Source organism: Myxocyprinus asiaticus, chromosome 16, assembly GCF_019703515.2.
Source record: "Myxocyprinus asiaticus isolate MX2 ecotype Aquarium Trade chromosome 16, UBuf_Myxa_2, whole genome shotgun sequence".
Taxonomy (NCBI): Eukaryota; Metazoa; Chordata; class Actinopteri; order Cypriniformes; family Catostomidae; genus Myxocyprinus; species Myxocyprinus asiaticus.
In genome coordinates, this window is record NC_059359.1 from 8,480,060 (window position 1) to 8,504,708 (window position 24,649).

The 24,649-nt window shown below is 43.5% G+C and overlaps 1 protein-coding gene across 1 annotated transcript in view; it reads left to right on the top strand.

Annotated features, from left to right (window-relative positions):
* Window positions 1-268: 268 nt before the first annotated feature.
* Window positions 269-24,649, top strand: part of LOC127454461 (oxidation resistance protein 1-like) — a 240,049-nt gene continuing 215,668 nt past the window's right edge. The window contains exon 1 of the mRNA XM_051721687.1: window positions 269-365. The gene's annotated coding sequence lies outside the window, so the exon portion shown is untranslated. The remainder of the gene's footprint in view (window positions 366-24,649) is intronic.

The following is a 24,649-nucleotide window of genomic DNA, read 5'->3' on the forward strand; positions in this document are numbered from 1 at the left end:
AAGAGCGCTAGATGAAGTAGCCTTCGGTTGTTTCTGTTCAGCTTTCTTGTTATTTTAAAAGTTCCTTAATTTTTCTTTTTTTTATATTTATATTTCCAGTTTATGTTAGTTTTAATTCTATAAATGTACAGCTCAGCTGACATACAGGAAAAGCTTCTCGCTGTTTATGTGTCATATTGAAGATTTGGTATGATCCATTCCTCCTCTTCTCTCAGTGGAATGGATCAGTCTGGATTCAGAAGGTCAGATTACAAAATGTATTTCATCCTGCGCACAGATGCGAGTTACATTGACAGGCTGCATAAACTCAACACTCACATTCGTGCACGAGAGACCCGGGACATGAGGAGAGTTGCATTCTAATGGTGAGGTGTATCATTTCTCTGTTGTCTGTCTCGTGCATGTTTCTGAAGTGATGCTACATGTTGTGAAATGTGCTGGTGTGTCTTGGAACACCTGGACCACATGAGAGTTGATGCATGATGTATAAAGTGATGATTCTAATGTATTTATATAGAGAGTTGTGTGTGTTTATGGTTTTGCACGATTGTTAGAACTTCTAATCACTGCGTATCGTTTAGGGTTGGATCATACAGATGTCTCTTCCAACTTTAAATGATGTTGCATCTTAATGTTAGAGGAAAAAATATAAACAGAAATTAACTTTATACAGAGGTTTGGATTTAATAAAAGTACAAAATATGACGATGATGATAATAATAATACATTATTATATACAACCTTTTTGTATATCAACAAAAAATAAAAAATAAAAAATACAAATTTGGCTATATTATTATTGTTGTTGTTTTAGATTTATTTATTTGATTTTCTTTATTTGTATTAAATTATAGTTATTATTATTATTACTACTTTATTCAAATGCAGGTTAGCTGCTACAGTAATATTTTTTATATTCCTGTTGTGCTGTTTGTCTGTGCAGCTTTTAATTTATTCTTTAGTAAATAACCAAGTGAGTTATAATACAAAGAGATTTAAATGGAAGAAAACTAACAAGATAAACGATGATGACTTTGAAAGTGGGCTATTGCCTCTTCTGTGTGTTTGACCATGAGCTGTAGATTTGACACTATTTCAATGCAAAGTTTTCTTTTCCTAACATGATGGCATGAAGATTCTTCTCACCGACAAATCGTCCTTACCTTACGTAATCTGATGGACCTTAACTAAGACTCACATTCCTGTGAAAAGCAGTTTACTTCAAATATTGATGCTCTGGATTGTTTTGTCTCGTTTGAGTGAATAAATGACCGGCATTTCCTCGAGAGCATCTCTGTAGCTGAAAGCAGACATGAGAACTGAGTAACTGAGTGTTTAAAAGGGAACTGCACTTGTATTCTTTCTTTAAAAATTCTTTAACAATTCTCACATTGATATTGATATGAGCCTCAGAGACTTAAAGGTTTTTAGTAAAAAACATTTGGTTTTCAAAATGACCATAAATGCCACCATTATATACACATCACTGCTGAATGTCCTGACTCCTGAGTTTAGAAACTAATATTTGCAATAAGCCATTGTGTTGAGGAAGTTCATTTTCCTTTTCAATGATAATGGAGGACATGGAGTGTGTATAGTTTATCTGATACTCTAGGGGGAGCTCTTCATCATGGATATACTTCCAGTGAACCTGGATTTCACTGTAGAGGTTTCAGTGAGAATCAAAAGGCAGCTTGAGACCTTGAATCTGCTTCTTGTGTGATCAGAGACTAAATATTGAAGTAGTTGTCTGGGGAATTCAGATAGGTCTGCCAATCTGAAAACACTGAATTTCTTTAAAGGGATAATTCACCCAAAAATGAAAATTTTCTGATCATTTACACTCACGCCATCTTTCTTCTGCTGAATACAAACAAAGATTTTTAGAAGAATATTTCATATCTGTAGGTCTTTTTATTCACCAAAGTGGCATTCAACTGATCACAATGTATAGTCAGGACATTAATAACGTGAAAAATTACTATTACAATTTGAAAAAAATGACTTCAAAGTGACTTAAACTACTTCAAAGAGTTCTCATCAAAAAATCCTCCACGTGCAGCAATGACAGCTTTGCAGATCCTTGACATTCTAGCTGTCAGTTTGTCCAGATACTCAGGTGACATTTCACCCCACACTTCCTGTAGCACTTGCCGTAGATGTGGCTGTCTTGTCGGGCACTTCTCACGCACCTTACAGTCTATCTGATCCCACAAAAGCTCAATGGGGTTAAGATCCATAAAACTCTTTTCCAATTATTTGTTGTCCAATGTCTGTGTTTCTTTGCCCACTCTAACCTTTTCTTTTTGTTTTTCTGTTTCAAAAGTGGCTTTTTCTTTGCAATTCTGTCTGTGTTTCTTTGCACCCCTGAGTCTTCTTTACTTTTGTACATGAAACTGGTGTTGAGCGGGTAGAATTCAATGAAGCTGTTAGCTGAGGACATGTGAGGTGTCTATTTCTCAAACTAGAGACTCTGATGTACTTATCCTCTTGTTTAGTTGTACATCTGCCCTTCCACATCTCTTTCTGTCCTTGTTAGAGACAGTTGTCCTTTGTCTTTGAAGATTGTAGTGTACACCTTTGGATTAAATCTTCAGTTTTTTGGCAATTTCAAGCATTGTATAGCCTTCATTCCTCAAAACAATGATTGACTAGTGAGTTTCTAGAGAAAACTGTTTCTTTTTTGCCATTTTTGACCTAATATTGACCTTAAGACATGCCAGTCTATTGCATACTGTGGCAACTCAAAAACAAACACAATGTTAAGCTTCATTTAACGAACCAAATAGCTTTCAACTGTGTTTGATATAATGGCAAGTACATTTCTAGTACCAAATTAGCAATTTAGCATGATTACTCAAGGATAAGGTGTTGGAGTGATGGCTGCTGGAAATGGGGACTGTCTAGATTTGATCAAAAATGACTTTTTTTCAAACAGACACTTTCTGTCTATTTTTTACATCAGTAATGTCCTGACTATACTATGTGATCAGCTGAATGCCACTTTGGTGAATTAAACTACCAATTTACTTTCAAAACAGCAAAATCTGTACATTATTCCAAACTTTTGGCCACCGGATATATATATATATATATATATATATATATATATATATATATATATATTTGTACCCAGTCTATTATTATAACAAACTAACAAATCTACACACTTTTGTTTGGCTTCAACTTGAAATTAATATTCATATGAGATAAATGTCTTCTTGTATCCTCATACGCCATTTATTTTTCAGTTTCTCTAATTGCATGATCTTTTTTCATCTCTTAGTGAAATTATCATTCAGCTCCAGTCTCTATGAAAGCCACAGTCATGAAAGACTGAACATTATGACAGTTTTTCCTTCTGTCAGATTCTTACAAAATGAAGGACATTTGTGGTTCTTCTGGTTTCAGGTCAGTGTTGACAGTTCACATTTACTGCACATACTGTAAAAGATGATGTCCAGTTAAAACTATGGCTCTGTTACAAAACATTGAGCTGCCTTGCTGTCTAAGGTACAGTAGTTGCCTTCTAACTGAAATGAAACTTATCATAAGTGACCAATTTGGAATGCTTTACATAGGCACATCATTCAAAAACTACTCACACAGAGTGCTTTTTGCCACAGAGCCAATGTGTTTGTTGTTTTGAACGCTGCAGCAAACTGGCCGCGGTCAGTCTCTCTGAGACTGTGGCTTTATCATCAGCTCATGGACTTACGTAACAGTAATTCCTAAATCCAATGAAGCTGGTCGGAGTTTTCCAGGTGGTCGAAGAGCTTTGCAGGTTCAGGCTACAGCCTGATATGTAATTCAGCTGCACTTCATTTATGAATTAATAGTGCGCCTATGCGAACTAGTCAAAGATTCATGGGCAGATGTGAAAGAGCTGATAAACTGAGACTTTAATAAATCAAGAGGGTTGTTGTGTGAGATTGCATAAAAATTTCTCTTTTTCATAAAGACAGGATGTCCAAGCTGTAATATCGCAAAACAACTGTGATTAATTAGTGTCAGCAATACTAACTAATGCTACCTAATGCAGTTAGCAGTGCTAACACTAGTGTGATGTGGTTTAGCTCTTGGTTGGATGCATTGTGTGTGTGTGTGTGTGTGTGTGTGAGTTGGTTTTTGTGGTTTACAAGGACTTTTTTTTAGGTTACACACTAGTAATTACAAGGGTATTATGCTATAAATGTGGTTCATGAGGACACCCCTAGTGTCCCTGTTAGTGCCCGACCGATATATCAGTCGGACGATATTAGCCTTTCACCGATATATCGGTATCGGGGTATATTTTACCGATATGCGCCGATATGAAAACTTTTTTCAGAACATATAATGCAGAAAACAATACGTTAGAGTTGGTGTCATATCGTAGTTTGTCCAGTAGAGCGTGCTTCGACTCCATTGTTTACAGAGCTGACTCTGAACGGTGGTTCTGCAGACAGGGTGGAGTTTAACCGTGTGGATTTGAGCGATCTCTTCTCGTTAAATTGCTAACTAGTTTGTGAAATACATACTTGAAAGTAACTAAAAAATTACCCCATCATTTTATATAACTAATATAACATTAACCCTGTCCCTGACAACCATGTCACTCATGTTTATCACATCTGTTTGCTGTTAGTCAGCTATAGTTTGTCAGTGCAGTCAGTAATGTAGCAGATTGAAAGGTAAACATCAGAGCATCTTTTTGCAGCTCAGCAGACAACGGTGCGGTGGTGGATTGTGTCTGTTGTGTTGATTTCATGCAATGTTGTTACCTAGTTGGTGAGACACAATGCTGGAAAGTAAAATAAACAACATCCGTCTTTTACTCTCCGTGACAACGAGCTTATAGTTAACTAGCTAATCACGTAGCTACTTTCATTGCTTGTCAGCTGAGTGGAAACTAATGAGTAAACATGTATTCACCAAACTGTTTCGTTTAGGATTCACAGGGTACCCCCTTCAACCAAACAATTCCAGTCGTGTCATTTATAAAATGTAATATTTAAAAGTCTGAGTGACATGGTTGTCAGGGACAAGGTTAATGTTATATTAGTTATATTGAAAAGGAAAAATGATGGGGTAATTTTTTATTAAGCTTCCAGTATGTATTTAACAGACTAGTTCCCTATCTGTCACTCACTCGACGTTGGTGTCGATGTAGTGACACTAGGGGTCACTCTTGGGAGCCCGAGACACCTCTGGTCTTTGATAAAAGGCCAATGAAAATTGGCGAGTGGTATTTGCATGCCACTCCCCCGAACATACGGGTATAAAAGGAGCTGGTATGCAACCACTCATTCAGATTTTCTCTTCGGAGCCGAACGGTCATGCTCATTGAGCTGAATACTACTGTTCATTCACCTGCTGGATCAGACGGCGCATTTCAGCGGCTTCTCCCTCCTCTGCACTGGTGCACTGCAGAGAATGCCCCTGGGCGCTTCGGCAGAAAAACTAGAGAGTATATTTTCTGAAAGAGCATTTTTCCCCTCTAAAAGAGTATATATTTCTCTAAAAGAGCGCACACACGGAACGTCTTTTTAAAGACGCGTCTTTTTAAAGATGCTTTTCCGATTGTGTGTTATTCCTGGTTGTGCTCGTTATCTCTCGCCTTCTAACGGTCACGATCACTGTCTTTCGTGTCTGGGCACTGCTCACGCGGAGACAGCGTTCGTGGATGGTCACATTCTCATTGCGAGAATGTGTCCATGGCAACGTTGCGGTCGCGGCTCGCCTTCGTAAGGAAGCGAGCCACCCCAGAGGCTCCCGCCTTGGTCCTTTTACCCACGGGTTTGAGGCCAGCGCGGCTAGCACTGGGGGCGATTTGGGGACCCCAATGGGACCGCCTCCGCCGGGTATCCCCCCGCGGACCTCCCATTCCCCAGCACGCTCGTCTGCCCCGATCGGGCTTCCGGGTGAGTCCGCCGGCTCGTCTCACGGCGAGTTCGACCTCTTATTCGGAGCCCGCGAAAGTGATGAGCTCTCGAGCGCAGCATTGGAGAGCGGGCTCGTCCAGTCGAAAGCCTCGGCTGGGCTCCTCCCTTCGGGGTCGATCGCCCAGTCACAGGCTGACGCGGAGATGATGACATGCTTTCCCGGACAGCCGCGAGCGTCGGTTAGAGTGGATTTCACCGCTCTTCCCTGAACCCTCGCGGCTCTGTGATTGGTTCCTGGGCTCGCGGCGCCGCTCAAAGCCACGCCCCGCCCCGTTCCTTTCTTCCCGGAAGTGCATGAAGAGCTGACAAGGTCGTGGGAGGCACCTTTTACTGCCCGGTCCCGATCTTTTCAGCTTCCCCGCTCTCACTACCCTCGATGGTGGGGCGGCCAAGGGTTATTCGGCAATCCCCCGGTGGATAAAGGCGCTCGCGGTGCACCTATGCCCGCAGAGCGCCGCCACCTGGTGTGGGTGCCCAAAGCCCCCGTCCAAGGCCTGTAGGTTTACGTCGTCTCTGACGGTCAAAGCCTACGGCGCTGCTGGACAAGCCGCCTCCGCCCTGCACGCCATGGCTCTCCTGCAAGTCCGCCAAGGCGCTAAAGGAACTGCACGAGGGTAGTTCCGCCCCGGGATTGATGCAGGAACTGCGCTCGGCGACCGACCTCGCTCTCCGAGCAACGGAGGTCACGGCGCGGTCTCCCGGGCGGACGATGGCCACACTAGTGGTCCAGGAGCGCCACCTTTGGTTCAACCTGGTCGAGATGGGTGAGGCCGACAGGACACGATTCCTTGCTGCCCCCATTTTCCAGGCGGGCCTATTCGGCGACACCGAGGACTTTGCCCAGCAGTTCTCGATGGTAGAGCAGTAGATGGATGCTAGCCGGCTTGTCCTGCCCCGGCGTGGCTCAAGATCCCCCCATCTACTCATCGCCGAGGGCGTCCCCCTGCGGTGACTGCACCAGCTCCGCCGCAGCCCGCCCCTCCGGCCCGGCCCCGGCGTGGAGCCCACCGCAGGAAGCCGACGCCACCCGTCTCACAGCCGGCACCGAAGAACCCACAGAGGTCTTCAAAGCGCCCCTGAGACGGGCGACCCAGGGACAACGAAACCCGCTGCTCTGGAGCTGGTAAGCAGATCTTCTCTTTGTTACCTTTTGCATTTAATTGCGCTGCATGCCCAAGTGGCTGCAGTACTCAAGAGCTCCGCAAGAGTGGTTTCCTTGTTCCCTGGGTCACATATTCGGTGTGTACGGCTGGCATCACGACCACCGTCCACCACTCCATTTGGCAGGTTGGCGCTCCAGTGGCGGTCTCCCGCCCTGAGCGCCCAGCTGTGGCACAAATCCGCCCCCGATGTGACAGTCTCCACGGGTCATGAGGACAGGCCTCTTCCTCCCCCGTCCCAGGCTGTCCGGGGGTGGTCACAAGGAGCCAGGTAAGTGCTTCGATGTCCTCGGACTCAGCACGGCCACGATGTGGTGTGGCACCTCAAGCTCCGCCCCGCCGCGAGGCCCCACCCGCCGGTACATCCGATGACGTTGTCCCTTTGGTCCTCCTTGCGCGGAACTCGGACGCATGGCTTGCGCTTTCCAGTCCGTCGCGAGGGCTGGTCCAGACCGTCCGACTCGGCTGCACGATTCACTTCGCTGGGCATCCGCCCAGGTCCAGCGGTGTCCACTTCACCTTGGTGAAAGATGGAAACGCTGCTACCTTGCGCGGAGATCGCTACCCTCCTACGGAAGGACGCAATAGAACCTGTCCCTCCAGCCGAGATGAAGAAGGGGTTTTACAGCCCCTATTTCATTGTACCGAAAAAAGGCGGTGGGTTGCGGCCAATCTTGGACCTGCGAGTACTGAACCGGGCCTTACACAGACTCCCGTTCAAGATGCTGACGCAAAGACGCATTCTAGCAAGCGTCCGGCATCAAGATTGGTTCGCGGCGGTAGACCCGAAGGATGCGTACTTTCACGTCTCGATCCTTCCTCGACACAGACCCTTCCTGCGGTTTGCGTTCGAGGGTCAGGCGTATCGGTACAAGTCCTCCCTTTCGGCCTGTCCCTGTCTCCTCGCATCTTTACGAAGATCGCAGAGGCTGCCCTTGCCCCGTTAAGGGAGGTGGGCATTCGCATGCTCAACTATCTCGACGACTGGCTAATCCTAGCTCACTCTCGAGACGGGTTATGCGCACACAGGGACCTGGTGCTCTCACACCTCAGCCGACTAGGGCTTCGGGTCAGCTGGGAAAAGAGCAAGCTCCTCCCGGTTCAGAGCATCTCTTTTCTCGGTTTGGAGTTGGACTCAGTCTCCTTGACGGCGCACCTTACGAACGAGCGTGCCCAGTCGGTGCTGGCCTGTTTGAAGGCGTTCAAACAGAAAACAGCGGTTCCACTGAAACATTTTCAGAGGCTCCTGGGGCATATGGCGTCCTCGGCGGTGGCCACCCTGCTCGGGTTGATGCATATGAGGCCGCTTCAGCACTGGCTCCAGACTTGAGTCCCGAGACGGGCATGGCGCCACGGGACACACCACGTGGCCATTACGTCGGTCTGTCACCGTCTTTTCAGCCCTTGGACCGACCTCTCGTTTCCACGAGCAGGTGTTCCGCTAGAACTGGTCTCCAGGCGCGTCGTGGTCACGACAGACGCCTCCAAAACGGGCTGGGGCGCTGTTGGCAACGGGCACGCAGCCGCCGGCCTCTAGACGGGTCCGCAGCTGCGTTGGCACATCAACTGCCTCGAGTTACTGGCAATTCTGCTCGCCCTGCGGAGGTTCCGGCCGTTGATCCAGGGCAAGCACGTGCTAGTTCGGACAGACAGCACGGCAGCGGTAGCATATGTCAACCGCCAAGGCGGTCTGTGCTCCCGCTGTATGTCATAACTCGCCCGCCGTCTCCTCCAACGGAGTTAGCAGCACAAAGTCGCTGCAAGCCACTCACATCCCGGGCAACCTCAACGCTTCGGCGGACGCGCCGTAACAACAGGTTACCCTCAAGGGAGAGTGGAGACTCCACCTTCAGGTGGTCCAGCTGATTTGGAGTCGATTCAGTCAGGCACAGGTGCACCTGTTCGCCTCCCAAGAATCCTCCCACTGCCCGCTCTGGTACGCCCTCACCAAGGCCTTCCTCGGCAAAGACGCGCTGGCACACAGCTGGTCCCCTGGCATTCGCAAATATGCGTTTTCCCCAGTGAGCCTGCTCGCACAGACCCTGTGCAAGGTCAGGGAGGACGAGGAGAAGGTCGTCCTGGTAAGCACCCTACTGGCCCGCCCAGACGTGGTGCTCGGACCTCACGCTCCTCGTGACAGCTCCCCCCGGGCAAATTCCCCTGAGAAAGGCCCTTCTTTCTCAGGGAAGGGGCACCATCCGGCACCCGCGCCCAGACCTCTGGAATCTCCATGTCTGGCACCTGGACGGGACGCGGAAGACCTAAGCTGCGGAAGACCTACCACCTGCGGTGGTAGACACGTTCACTCAGGCTAGGGCTCCCTCTACGAGGCGCCTGTATGCCTTTAAGTGGTGTCTGTTCGCTAAGTGGTGTTCTTCCCATCAGGAAGACCCCCAGAGGTGCGCAGTCAGATCAGTGTTTTCCTTCCTGCAAGAGAGGTTGGAAGGGAGGCTGTCCCCTTCCACCTTGAAGGTGTACGTTGCTGCCATAGCAGCACACCATGACGCAGTCGACGGTAAGTCCTTAGGGAGCATGATCTGATCATCAGGTTCCTAAGAGGCGCCAGGAGGCTGAATCCCTCCAGGCCACGCCTTGTTCCCTCATTGGACCTCTGTAGTTTTTCAGGGTCTACAGAGAGCCCCCTTTGAGTTTTGCAGTCAGCCGGGCTTAAGGCACTCTCCTTGAAGACTGCCCTCCTGACTGCGCTCACTTCCATCAAGAGGGTAGGTGACCTGCAAGCGTTCTCTGTCAGCTAAACGTGCCTGGAGTTCGGTCCGGGCTATTCTCACGTGATCCTGAGACCCCCGACCGGGCTATGTGCCCAAGGTTCCCACCACTCCTTTTAGGGACCAGGTGGTGAACCTGCAAGCGCTGCCCCAGGAGGAGGCAGACCTAGCCCTGTCGTTGCTGTGTCCGGTGCGCGCTTTACGCATCTATTTGGATCGCACGCAGAGCTTTAGAATCTCTGAGCAGCTCTTTGTCTGCTTTGGTGCACAGCGGAAAGGAAGCGCTGTCTCCAAGCAGAGGATCGCCCACTGGCTCATTGACGCCAGAACTATGGCATGTCTCGCCCAAAACATGCCGCCCCCGGTAGGGCTACGAGCCCATTTTACCCGTGGTGTAGCGGCTTCTTGGGCCCTGGCCAGAGGTGCCTCTCTAACGGACATTGCAGAGCAGCGGGCTGGGCAACACCCAACACCTTTGCAAGGTTCTACAATCTCCGGGTGGAACCGGTTTCGTCCCAGGTAGTGGCACGCAACACAAGCGGATTAGCCCGGGATAGCCGGCCGGGTGTATCGCTTGCACATAGCGCCTTCCACCTCCTTTTGAGCTGAAGACATGCGCTGTTAATTCCCAGTAGTGTTCACAAAAGTTGTTCCCTGGTTGACTTCCTCCGAGCCCTGTGGCAGTCGAGTTTTCGGAGAGACTCGCTGCCGGCCCAGTACACGCGCTAACTAAGAGCCCGGTTCTGGGGTAGGTGCTCCGCATGTGGCGGTTCCCTGTAAGGCTAACCCCATGCGATCTATATCTTCCGCTAGTTAGTTTCCCTACTGGCAAACTGCGTCTTCCTTGGGCAGAGCCCCTCAGTCTCCATGTTGTAGTAACTCCTCCCCCATTGGGTAGGATCTACCTTGAAGGCTCTCCACATGGTTGGAAAGACCATGTGATGTATTCTTCCACTTAAATATCCCCCCCTCTCTTGGGGCGAGGTGTGGTCTCCGCGGTGTCCTCCCCTTGGGAGGGACACCCCCCGACTAGACCTGGCGGCCCAGTCGGATAATCCCCCTTCTTTTTTAGGGAGTGGAAAAAGAGAAGGGGAAAGAGGCCACGACTGGGTTAAGCCTGTCTCTATCTCTGTGTAGTCGACTTGTCCCCAAAAAGAGCCGTTCGACACTCATAACTGTGTTGGGGGAGGTTACGTGTCGACCTGGTGTGCTGGCTATGAGGCACACAGCAAGTCTGCCCACCACACACCGCCAGTTCACGTAACACAGTTCAGCCTTGTGGCGTTTTGTATAGGGACCCCTAGTGTCACTACATCGACACCAACGTCGAGTGAGTGACAGATAGGGAACGTCATGGTTACTGGTGTAACCTCCGTTCCCTGATGGAGGGAACGAGACGTTGGTCCCTCCTGCCACAACGCTGAACTACCCGCTGAAATGGCCGGACCTTATATCGGCTCCTCAGCGTAAAACCTGAATGAGTGGTTGCATACCAGCTCCTTTTATACCCGTATGTTCGGGGGAGTGGCATGCAAACCACTTGCCAATTTTCATTGGCCTTTTATCAAAGACCAGAGGTGTCTCGGGCTCCCAAGAGTGACCCCTAGTGTCACTACATCGACACCAATGTCTCGTTCCCTCCATCAGGGAACGGAGATTACACCAGTAACCATGACGTTAACTTACAGAGACACCGCTGAACTCCACCATGTCTGCAGAGCCACCGTCAGCTCAGCTCTGTAAACAATGGAGTTGAAGCGTGCTCTGCTGGACAAACTACGTAATGACACCAATTCTAAAGCATTGTTTTCTGCATTATATTTTCTGAAAAAAAGTTTTCATATCAGTGCATATCGGTAAAATATACACCGATACCGATATATCGGTGAAAGGCTAATATCGGCCGATATATCAGTCGGGCAGTCATCAGGAAGGGCATCCGGCATAAAACCTGTGCCAAGTCAAATATGCGGATGGTCTGCTGTGGCTACCCCTAACGGGAACAGCTGAAAGAAGAAGATGATTACAAGCGATGTGAATGGTATTTACTAGTCTGACAGATCTCATGAGAATGCGATGTGTTCTTACGTAAAGTTTGGTACTAGCAAACGTACGTTCTCTAACGTTTGCACACAATATTGGCAAATTTACAGCATCTAAACGTCATAATTTTTACGTATTAACACCCTTAGAAATGTGCAAATGTTTACGTGTACAGTTTGAATCGATTCATATTGAATTAATGGAATTAATCAGTTAGATCAGTAAGATTAGTGAACATTTCTTTAATGCAGTTGACATTATAATATGATGTCGTTTTAAGGGAGTATATCACTTTAACCAAGACTAAACCTTAAAATATTAAAATGAATAAAAACAACTCTTCACTCGTTTAATCATTCATTAAGCATTTAATTAAAATTTTGTTTGCCGGGGACTCAAAAGGAGTTTTCAGAATATGCTAAAAAAACAAAATAAACCACAAAAGCATCATAAAACAATAATAAAAATAATCCATTTAATTTGTTCACTATAATCCAAATCTTCAGATAGAATTGTTTGAGGAATAGACCCAAATTCAAGCCTTTTATTCAATGATATCCGTGTCCATCCACTGTAGCGACTCTGCCGTAACCGTCAACCCACATTGCTTTTGTTTTCATATTCAAAAATTGCCGCCTCAAGAAGCACGATCACAGGATTTATGACGGTGATATCAAATGCTCATTGGCTCTCAAGTGTCTTGTGACCGTTTACGACTGCCGTATTCCGTGACGTATATGTTTGAATGAGATTTGACAGCGCCGTTAGGGAGTGCATCAGGAGAAGATTTCCAGACATTAATAACTTAAATTTTACTCTCTACCTCACACAAAACTATTGTATGCCGTCATCGGATGGAGCTGAATTTTGCTGAATAAATTCTCGGAATAAATTACTGTGATTAAATGTATCTGCCTGTTACGTGTTTTATATGCTTATGGTTAGGTTTAGGGGTAGGGGTGGGATTAGTGGCTGTAAAATATACATAAATTAATACAGTTTAACAAAAATTGTTGCTACTGTACATTAATCTACTTGTTACATATTTTTATATTGTTGAAAAGTGGTTATGTTTAGAGGTTTAGGCAGTAAAAATGTACAAATATATTTATAATAAATTCGTGTTTTCAAATATATTTGTCATGGATTTGTCATGTTTACTGTTTACGTTTCTAAAGCTGTAAATACGTAAAACTGTTTACGTTTTAGATGCTTTCAAACGTCCATATAGACTTTATTCACGGTAGCAAAATCTTTGATTTTTATTGGTAAACCTTTCCACATGGTGCGATTGGCAGCACGTTAAATCAGCTGCATGGTAGACTAGGGTTCAAAGCCAGACCTGTAACCACGTTTGAATAATCAATTGCGAGCATGATTCAGAGGGTTCACTTTTCCCTCTAACATTACTTTTTTACTCCACTAATGGTTAAGGTAAGGTTTGGGTTTGGGGGATAGAATCTATAAATATATGCTTTTCTCTTCATTGTATAACATCCTGTAAAGATGAAAATAACTTGCTTCACTAGTTTTTGGCAACCTCTCCTGAACATAAATGGAGCTCACATGTGCCCATATGCTCTACAACATTTATCGCTTTGGCCACTGGGGGTAGTGTTTCGAAATTTCGGTCAACGTTTACCGATTTTGACGAAAGAAAAGTCGATCTACTCTTTCCAATTTCACTGTGAGATCAGGCTGGTTTTGGCAAAATTCAGACAAGCCTTAATGTTCTTCTGGGTTAGCAGTGGTTTTCGCTTCGCAACTCTTCCATGGATGCCATTTTTGGCCAGTGTCTTTCTGATAATGGAGTCATGAACAGTGACCTTTATTGATGCCAGAGAGGCCTGCAGTTCCTTGGATGTTGTCCTTTTCCTTGACTTCCTGGATGAGTCATCGCTGTGCTCTTGGAGGAATTTTGGAAGGTTGGCCACTTCTGGGAAGGTTTACTACTCTGTTTTCTCCATTTGAAGATAATGGCTCTCACTGTGGTTCTTTGGAGTCCGAGAGCTTTTGAAATAGCTTTGTAACCCTTCCAAGCTGATGTATTTCAATACCTTTTTCCTCATCATTTCTCAAATTTCTTTTAACCTTGGCATAGTGTGCTGCTAGATGAGACATTTTAGCCAACTTCATGCTGCTGAAAAAGTTATATTTAGGTGTTAATTTGACCGAAGAGGGCTGGCAGTAATCAGGCCTGTGTGTGTCTATTCCAGCTGAACCCCATTATGAATGTGGTTTCATAGATTTGGGTATTTAATTACTTTCTGCTTCAGTAAATAACATTATCATTTAAAAACTGTATTTTGTGTTTACTCAGATTGCCTTTTGAATTTTTGAAACAATTTAGTATGAGATATACACAAAAACATTAGAAATCACTTTTTAACACACACACACACACACACACACACACACATACATACATACATACATACAGTACTGTGCAAAAGTTTTAGGCACTTGTGAAAAATGTTGCATAGTGAGGATGTCTTCAAAAATAATGCCATAAATAGTTTTCATTTATCACTTAATGTCATACAAAATCCAGTAAAAAAAAAAAAGCTAAATCAATATTTGGTGTGACCACCTTTGCCTTTAAAACAGCACCAATTCTCCTAGGTACACCTGGACACAGTTTTTCTTGGTTGTTGGCAGATAGGATGTTCCAAGCTTCTTGGAGAATTCACCACAGTTCTTCTATCTATTTAGGCTGTCTCAATTGCTTCTGTCTCTTTATGTAATCTCAGACTGACACAATGTTCAGTGGGGGGCTTTGTGGGGGACATGACATCTGTTGCAGGGCTCCCTGTTCTTCTATTCTAATCATTTCTATTTGCAAAAGTAATGTTTGGGAGTCTAACATTTATATTTCCTATTGACACACTAAAGCTGAAGATATAAATAACCATCTTAAGACAAATGCTTTTGTGAAACATCTTATGTGCCTAAGACTTTTGCACAGTACTGTATATATATATTTTCATTTGTTCTGGAATCGGACTACAATGCACTGCTTGTTTTACTCTGTAGATTAAAAAGAACAGGCTCATAAAAGTCATTCATTTGGGAGCCACATTACACTATTTGCACTGTGTGGTTTGCATTAGATTCAAAAGAACCAGCTCTTAATACCAGGTGGAAACGGGGTCATTAGTTCGGGAATACAACGTGCTGTTTTTTTTTCGTGTTGTAGATTTAAACTAATTCACTCATGTGAATTATATATTAGAGAATCGGAGTACACCGCGCTGTGTTTCAGGCTGCAGATGGGCAGTGCTGCCAATGTATAGCACAGAGGGAAACACTGTCAGATTTTTTTAGTACGGTGTTCCGTTTGCATCAGCGAAAAAATACATGTTTGAGAACCGTTAACGGACACGAACTGAAAGTCGTGAAAATCATAGGGGTACAGTATTTGTTTTATTATTGGAACTGGTTATGGTAAATAAAAATATACATACATTTATTTATAATAAAAATCAAACTAAACAGTCCTTCTGCAGAGTAATAACGGAATAAAAGAACAGAATAAAAAATGATTGGCTGTGTATATTTGCCAAGCAGCATGTCAGCTTGGCACAGTAATAGGATGGTTGGTCACATGTCTCCGTTTAACAGCTTTGAATGCAGCTCATCCAATCAGAAATTACAGTTGGAGATATCAGTTTTATAACTGTACTGTAAAAAAAATTCTCATTTTATAATTGTACATAAACTATAACGAGCAGAACAGCCAATAGCTCACATTTTTAATGGCCATTGACTCAGATTTTATGTTGTGATTATTAGTTTATGGTGCTAACATCTGTAAGTCCACACTGTAAACAGCATCATAGTGTAACGAGGACTCGAGAAGCAGCTTTCCTGGTTCAGGTAGGGATTTATTTTCTCTCTCTGCAGCACAAATTACAGTCTCACAGTCTTGGCGTTACGCACTAAGTTAACCTACAATCACACACCGTTCCACAAAATAAAGTCTCATCATTTGTAATAAAAACTCTTTGCTTCTTGTTCGGGTCTGTCGTGCCCAGGCTCTCTCTCCCTGACTAAGTAAATCTCCGTAGGCCAGGAGGCTCGTTGCTGGCAGTTGTTGAGCCGCGAGCTGGGCTTCCCCGGACAATAGTGGGATCAGTCGGGCCGCCCATTGGCCGAGCGGCCAGCCCCAGATCTCGGCGGTCCGCTCAAACAAATCCAGGAAGGCCTCGGGGTCGTCCGCCGCCCCCATTTTCTGTAAAGCTGGCAGGGGTAACGGCGTGGGAGCGTCCGGGGTCACGGCTGAGGACGCCTCCTGGCTGAGGAGGCTCCGGATCGCCTGCCGGTCCTCGGCTTGAGCGTGCAGGAGCTCGACAAACCGGCGATCTTGGTCTTTTCGGAGCTCAAGCAGTGTCTGTTGGTGGCTCTGATGTAGGCTAGCGAGGGCTTGGAGGATCTCCGCCAAATGGGAGGACTCTACGGGATGACTTCCATTCATTTTCAACCCAACTTCAATCCCGGGTTTTCGGCACCAGTGTAACGAGGACTCGAGAAGCAGCTTTCCTGGTTGGGATTTATTTTCTCTCTCTGCAGCACAAATTACAGTCTCACAGTCTTGGCGTTATGCACTAAGTTAACCTACAATCACACACCGTTCCACAAAATAAACTCTCATCATTTGTAATAAAAACTCTTTGCTTCTTGTTCGGGTCTGTCGTGCCCAGGCTCTCTCTCCCCGACTAAGTGCTGTATGGCTCTATTTATGCCGCTCTCCCCGTGCTCACTGAAATTAGAGACAGGTGTTAGACATAATTTAGCTCAGGTGTAAGCGCCTTTACCACTTTCTCTCTCTCCGGAGAGATGCTTGACCACGCCCCCGCTGCCACACATAGTTTTTAGGTAAGGGTGGTATTTAGACTATTATTCTAAGCACCAGTAACACATTTACTGACCCTTGACCCCTTGCAGCCTAGCCTGTCATGTGTTACTTGCATGTATATGTAGAATAGCCCATGTTTCCTATGATATGTTTCCTATAGTATGAAAAATGACTGCCATATTTCACACACACATGACAGAAACCAAAACAGGAATGAAATGCCCTTACAAACTATAATTTTGTGTTCTGTTCAATGTTTTACTGAAATGCATCCATCGCTCTCAAGATTGAATATACCTTGAAACAAAGTCATTTTAGAATGCTGCCTCCAGAGGCATTTGTCTCTGTCAACATAATATTATTTTGTGTAATGACTCAGCAGAATAAATCCAAAGCTGATCTGAAAGAGTACCAACTTGCCAGAAGCTCAGACAATCACATCTGTGTCCTGCATGTTAGATTTCTTGAGCATTGACTCACATTCCTGCAAGGTAAAATGTCTGTTTATATTGTATGGATTTGATCATGTATTTATTAAAGCTTGTATTTTGAATCAATACCAAATGCATTTCAGTGAGTTCAAAATGTGCTATTGAACAGCACTCACTGAATTAACTTCATGTCAGAAGTAGGCCAGCTCAAGGCACATTTTTAACCAAAGACAAGTGCTTTTAAGGACTAGTTCACCCCAAAATGAAAAATCTGCCATAAATAATTCACCCTCATGTCGTTCCAAACCCATATGCCTTCCTTTCTTATGCAGCAGAACACATCTTTTAGTACATGAACCAAGGGTCTTGAATGATGTCATTAGGTTTACATTGTAAATTCTACAGGTCTTAATGCACTCCTGTTTGTAGAATCAGTGTTTATGAAGATGTCTATTTGTTAATCTGCATGGACAAATCCTCACTCTGTGCTTTAATTTATTGATTTGCTAGCAGACAGCACTGACTAGAATGGAACCTCTTGAATGAATGCAAACATAAAGCGTTCAAAATCAACAGACGTCTGCCGCAATTGCGAGGGTATTTCCATAATCACGCTGTGTTTTCTGCATGCTTCATTTGACCCCTGTCAGTCGTTGTTAGGTTAACAGAATTGCTTTAAGAATCAGGTAAACGACTACAGAACACTTAGAGAGTGACAGAAAACACAAATTAGCTGACAGTGGAGAATGAGTCACTTCACTGCAGAGAGACCGGGATTAACACGGGATTTCAGTAAGTGAAAAACCTGCCATCTTTCCATTATTTATTTTTATTTATTTTTTATTATTATTATTTGCTCCAGAATGGCAGAATTTTTTTTCTGCATCATTTTTCCATGGGAAATGGCTGAAAAATATATTATGTATTAAATAAATAATATATTAGATTAAAATTTATAATGATTGTTATATATTTATCATATTATACATTTATAATTATATTTTATGTAACTACCAAAATTAGTTACTAGGGTCCACATCTTCATTTTGACAATTAATCGTCAACCACATATCATAATCGTGACACTGTTGGGTAACGTTACTTTTAAAAGTAACTTGTTAGAATATAGCATAACTTCTTAAAAATTAAGTTAATTAAAAAGTTATTTTTTTTATGGAAAGTAAAGCAGTACATTACTTTTGCGTTACTTTTTTCTCACAGCCACTTTCTCTTCTGCTATGCTGTGCATTCCATACAAATAAGTCATGAATTGCATACAAGAGACTAGTGGTCGACCGATATATTGCCGAGATATAACCGGTATTCTGACTTTTCATTATTCCTGTTTCGCAAAAAAAAAATCTAGAGGGTGCCGAAAATCGCCTGATTGCATGTGAAGTGACTGAGACATGTAAACGACCAGTCACGGTTCGTTTTGTTGTTACGTGCATCGTGTTACTACAATAACAGACCGGTGTGCAACACAGTGTCATTTAAACAGTCTGCATATCAGAGCCGTAACAGACGCGTTTGAGCTCATAATGTTAAAGTGCTCGCCTGTTTCATTCTCCCTCTCTCTCCTCAACATTCCTGTAACTTTTAACTGTCTTGTCTAATGATAAAAGACAAATATCAATAAAACTGGTATTTTATACCATTTGCAAATATGCAGATATCTCGTTTAAACAGATGTCATTCACGAACCTCACGAAAACCAAGCATTTTCTTTCCATCGAGCTCTCATCTAATATCTTCCTCTGAAGCATGTATTCTATCAGCCAGAATCAAAAACTTCAGGATCAGGATCAAAAGTTCCTCTGATTCACAAATCATGATGGTCAGTCCGTGACAATCCAAGTAGGGAATCCAGGCCGTTTAAACTGTCAGGAGATTGTTGCTCCCGCTGGATCCGCATGAGTGCAACTTCAAGGCTGCGTCCGAAACCAGGAAAATGCTGCCTCCGGAGGCTGTACACAGAGGTACGATGAAAATAAGGTGATTTTCAATCTGTTCAGACACCAGTTTCTTTAAGAGTTCCATTCATTCAAAACAGCTGTCAGTTAAGCTATTAATTGATTAAGCAGCAAGGTAGCAAGTCAGCTGCCTACGTTTTCGGATGCAGCCCAAGGTAAAAGCACGTCACGTGTGCTATAAGTAAATGTCTTATTCACTATGCACTGTATGTTCAATTGGTTTGATTCGGTATTTTTTGAGAAAATGCGATTGCTAACGTGGACATGCCATCCATGGTTTCTGGACTACTGTGTGTACTGTTATTTCCTTTTTCCTAATATATTAACAAGTTCTTCATGTGCAAATAAATAAAAAAAAAATGTATGACTAAACAGAAATCAGAAGAAACTGCTATCTACCATTTAAAATGCAATATTATTTTTTAGTTTTGTGTGAAATTGAGGAAATATAGTGCTAAATAAGAGTTTCTTATTTATTTATATTCTTAACAATTTATGTTTGTTATTTACTACATTAAATTGTGTGCTATATCGGCATTGTATCGGGCAATCGGCCACCCTGCTCTCTGGATATCGACATCGGCCATTAAAAAACCCATATCGGTCGAACACTACAAGAGACATTACAGGTCATGCTAGCTACTGTACAACACTCATGTCAAAACAACATAGTAAACAAACAGATATTTAGAAAGTAGGTCTTCACATCATATTTATAATAAAGAATCAATAATATGAATATGCATGATTAGTTTTTCCATCAACATGGCAGTCAATATGAATAATGAAGTAACCACTGTCTTACCTAACGCAGCAAAATCCAACACTTGAACCTGCATCATATATGTCATCATGTGCTGTGCCAATCGACAATGTCAGAGTCAACTTGAGATGTTTTTCAAAAGTCAGGATAAAATTCAGTGGGGAATGCCAGCCTAACATGTTCAAGGAATAAGCCTGATGAATAAATGAATATTTTTCACTTAAGTTATATCAGTGCACGCTTGTTTTGAGTTGATCCATGGTGCGTAGCCTACTGCAAACGCGCATGTTGATACAACTTGAATGAAATCGTTTTTAATGCTAAAACGTTTCATGAATCATACTTGTTTATTATAAAACAAAAATGTAGAATATTTTTAGAACCTAAGACATTTTCTGTGCGTTCTCTGCGTTGATGTAGAACTTTGCTCGGAGCCACTGATCCAGAGTCAGCTTTTCTCATCCCATTCTCCGTTATGGTGAGTTGTAACACGGAGCAGTTCGGCTGCATAAGTCAATGAATTGAGCGAGTATTTCACACTGTATATCACACTGTGGCCAGTGGAAGACTAGTCTTATAATCCTTCTGCCTAAATGTGTTTACTGATTTTTTTTAAATGCAGTGTGTATTAACACATGAATCAATCGCGTTTCACTCAACCGAATGTTGACCTCATATTACGCTAAAACACAAAATGCGCATGCGCGTTAGTGAGTTGATTGACAGGCGATGTCTAAAAGGTGATTGGCTCTTTTAACATCCATTGACCGTTGGGCACTAGAGCCTCTTGGTTGGGCATTCCAATTTCTCCCATTCATTTAAATAGAAGTGGCTCGTCTCTGCTAAATAGTCTCTGGCCTCACACACTATAGAACTACAATGCCCATTATGCACTACGTCTCCTGCCTGAAGTTTGCACACTTTTACTCCTGATTTCTCACAATACAGGGACAGTAGTGGTGTACAAGAGCAACACGTTACTTTATTTAAAAAGTAACTCCGATATTATGGTCTAAAATAAAAAATATTGTGTTTCTTTACTCATTACTCGAAAAAGAAATCTGATAATGTAACACGTTATTTTTATCGCGTTACCCCCCAACACTTATCGTGACAGCCCTAGTATAAAATATTTTTTAAGAATGTTAATTTCTAATACTATTTTTGGGCAGTTTCTCCCATTCTTCTTTGCAGGATCTCTCAAGCTCCATCAGGTTGGATGGGGAGCATCGGTGCACAGCCATTTTCAGATCTCTCCAGAGATGTTCAATCGGGTTCAAGTCTGGGCTCTGGCTGGGCCACTCAAGGACATTCACAGAGTTGTCCCGTAGCTACTCCTTTGTTATCTTGGCTGTGTGCTTAGGGTCGTTGTCCTGTTGGAAGATGAACCTTCGCCCCAGTCTGAGGTCCAGAGTGCTCTGGAGCAGGTTTTCATCAAGGATGTCTCTGTACATTGCTGCATTCATCTTTCCCTCGATCCTGACTAGTCTCCCAGTTCCTGCCGCTGAAAAACATCCCCACAGCATGATGCTGCCACCACCATGCTTCACTGTAGGGATGGTATTGGCCAGGTGATGAGCGGTGCCTGGTTTCCTCCAGACATGACGCTTGCCATTCAGGCCAAAGAGTTCAATCTTTGTTTCTCATGGTCTGAGAGTCTTTCAGGTGTCTTTTGGCAAACTCCAGGCGGGCTGTCATGTGCCTTTTACTGAGGAGTGGCTTCCGTCTGGCCACTCTACCATACAGGCCTGATTGGTGGAGTGCTGCAAAGATGGTTGTTCTTCTGGAAGGTTCTCCTCTCTCCACAGAGAAATGCTGGAGCTCTGTCAGAGTGACCATCGGGTTCTTTGTCACCTCCCTGACTAAGGCCCTTCTCCCCCGATCGCTCAGTTTGCCCAGGCGGCCAGCTCTAGGAAGAGTCCTGGTGGTTCCAATCTTCTTCCATTTACGGATGATGGAGGCCACTGTGATCATTGGGACCATCAGTGCTGCAGAAATTTTTCTGTACCCTTCCCCAGATCTGTGCCTCGATACAATCCTGTCTAGGAGGTCTACAGATAATTCCTTGGACTTCATGACTTGGTTTGTGCACTGACATGCACTGTTAACTGTGCGACCTTATATAGACAAGTGTGTGCCTTTCCAAATCATGTCCAGTCAACTGAATTTACCACAGGTGGACTCCAATCAAGTTGTAGATGCATCTCAAGGATGATCAGTGGAAACAGGATGCACCTGAGCTCAATTTTGAGTGTCATGGCAAAGGCTGTGAATACTTATGTACGTTTTTTTTTTTTTTCTTTTTGTTTTTTTTTATAAATGTGCAAAGATTTCAAACAAACTTCTTTCAAGTTGTCATTATGGGGTATTGTTTGTAGAATTTTGAGGAAAATAATGAATTTAATCCATTTTGGAATAAGGCTGTAACATAACAAAATGTGGAAAAAGTGAAGCGCTGTGAATACTTTCCGGATGCACTGTACTTTGTTTATAGGATATGAGATGGACAGGAACAACATCAATCAAGACCCTCTGGCATATGATCTCAACACCATATGTAGAATAAAGCAGCTTTTTCTCAGTGTTAGTGTACATCATTTAAAACATACTGTATCTTTCAAAAGTACTATTCTACTATTACTATTTGTTTGTTTTAAAGTTTACCAATTAGCAAAACATTTACTGAGTGCACCTTTAATTAAAGCAAAAAATAAAAAATAAAAAACGATAAAAAAAATTAAACATTTAGTCAAACAAAATTGCAAGAGGAAAGAGAATAGGACTGAGCCCCCCCCCCCCCCAAATTTAAATAAATAAATTAAAACATTAACGTTCTGTGCATATCAAAACACATTGACCACAAGACCTTTCTCTGTTTATTTACATTGTCAAGACCTAAGCCAGAAACATACTTTACGCACCCCACGCGTACGCAAATGTGAGCATTAGGTCAATACATTTCCAACCTGTGGTCAGCTTGTACGTGATTAATGTGCATTCTTGTGTTACTGTGACCATAGCATACCTCAGTAGAGTTACCTTCAAATGTCTGTGCCATTAAACTGGATGTGTTATTATTATTATTAAGATGCTGTAAATATATTGACTTTAACTTACTTGCTCAGCAATACTCTCTTCAAACTATTGCTCCTCCATGACAGTTGTTGACTTGAAAGAGAAAACTGACAGTTCACACTAGTGTCCGTTCCGAATGCAAGGCGTATTGCGTTGTGTTAAGAATTGCGTTCTGAACCATTTCATGCAACAACACCTGAAATCAAGCTTGTGTAGCTTGAAGCGTCTGCATTTATTTGCTTGCATAGAGTATAATTCAGTCTTTACACCAAGCCCTGCGTAGCTATGTTTGTGAGTTTGTGTGAGAACAAATTTTGGGATCATAGCTACTTGGGGAGGTGAATGATCTTGATTTGACTCAGATAATCTGTGTTTAGTTGTGTAAAGTGTGCACTTTAATGCCAACAACTGACAGTAAAAAAGAAACTGTGAGTCTTTAAATGTTCACAGGGTTACAAGCTTGTTTTATATTGTGTGCTACTGCACTTGGCCTTTTATTTCAAATCAACAGCATTTACTTTTCCTGTTGAAGCTCACCACTGTTCTCTGAAACCAAATGCCCACAGCCAATGCCACTTTACTTTGGAGCGATGAAAAGGCTTTTGATGAAATCGCTCTAAATCTACGGAACGCTTCGACCAGAGGGATGACTCACTACAGAGAAGAGGAAATAAAATTAAATAACCTTAAGAACATACCCTGTTCCCATCAGAGCAGACCTGCTGGCACTGCCGTCATGTGCTTTGGGTTTATGAGATAAAATGCTGAGTAAAGAACTAATTTTCTTCCCTCCCCAGGTGCCACAGCTTTTGAGATTACATTTCTTGTCTTTCTTCAACATGCTCTGTCTTTTTTCACTCACGTCTCCTCCTACATGTGTCTCAGATGTGTCGGGGTAAAAATATACTAGATTAAACCACAAGTAAAGATCAGAGTGTGAAAGTTAGGGTGTAATACAGCACTGTAGAAAGTCCCTTCATTTAGCGCCGTTCATCAGTGACAGCTCAGTACAATATATTCCCAGAATTCCACAACTGACACGGCTCGGTAAAATAGACAAATGTTTTGTGTGATTGTGGATTTGAACAAGGAATGAAATGACAAAGTACTGACAAAAACACAAACATATGTATAAATACTGCATTTTCAGAAGATAAAACAAACACAGACTGTGTCAGGATTAGCAGAGAATAATGAGGCTCAGAATCCAAACGCAGAGTGAAAATAAACGGAATTTGTTCATACAAAATAAATAAAAAAACAAACCAAAACTCCCACAATGGGGAAAAAAAAACCATAAACTACCCCAAAGGGGAAAAATGTTATATAGGCTGGGGCAGAAGGAAACAGGACCGACCGGACCGAAACAGGAACCAAGTAGGGGAAACAGGACCGACAGGGAATATACAAGACCGACCGACTGAACACGCAAGACCGACTAGGTACACAAGCTGAACTGGCACTGGACAGCACACATGAGGAGGCTAAAATAGGGAGAGTTATCAAACAGGTTAATAGGGGACAAGTGAGGCAAATTAACTAATAATAAGCAAACAAGGAGGCGGGGTATGATGTAAGACGGAGAGACACGCGCCAATGCAGAAACAAAACAAAGCCACGTGCTCTCACAAGACAACAAAATACCTGAATGGCATGAGCGCACATCGCCAAAACAAGGCAATATATGCCCATGCCAACC